Source organism: Marmota marmota, unplaced genomic scaffold, assembly GCF_001458135.2.
Source record: "Marmota marmota marmota unplaced genomic scaffold, marMar, whole genome shotgun sequence".
Lineage (NCBI taxonomy): Eukaryota > Metazoa > Chordata > Mammalia > Rodentia > Sciuridae > Marmota > Marmota marmota.
Genome location: NW_026000222.1, coordinates 3840597 through 3841201, shown reverse-complemented (window position 1 = coordinate 3841201; position 605 = coordinate 3840597).

The window sequence follows — 605 nt, the reverse complement described above, 5'->3', positions numbered from 1 at the left end:
GGCTGGAATCCACAGAGCTACGTGTTGGGCTCAAGCTACACCACCATGGTGCTTTCTCAGCCATCTGCAAAAACGCGGATGGCCAACCTGGCCCCCGGTAAAGCCCAGCTATTCCGGACACTGAAGCAGGATGGCCAGCTTCAGGCCAACCTCTGCAATTCAGGGAGACCCTGTGTCAAAACTTATTTTAAACTGGGCTGGGGTGTAGCAGAACATTTGCCTAGCACGTGCAACACCCTGGTTCAACCCCCAGCACCGCAAACTAAAAAAATAATTTTAAAAAGGAGGTGGCGATAAGAATTCCTAAGACTACGTTGCGAACTAAATGAGGCAAGCTATAAAAGGCACGAAGAAGGGCGCCCGTCCCCAGGGCTCGGTGCCCCTCGCCACCAGCCAGCACTGCCCTCTTTTCAAGGCTGATGCCGGCTGTCGGCTGCCGGGGAGCTGACTTTTCGCAAGGCCCCCAGAGCCGTCTTCCTCGGGTCTCCTGCTTCTCTCCAACCCGGCGGCCGGACTCCACATCCCGGTAGACGCGGGAACTGCGCTTCCGGCCCACTCGGCCTCCAGGACGGCGGGGCTCGCGGAGGCCGGCGGCGCGAGGTGCA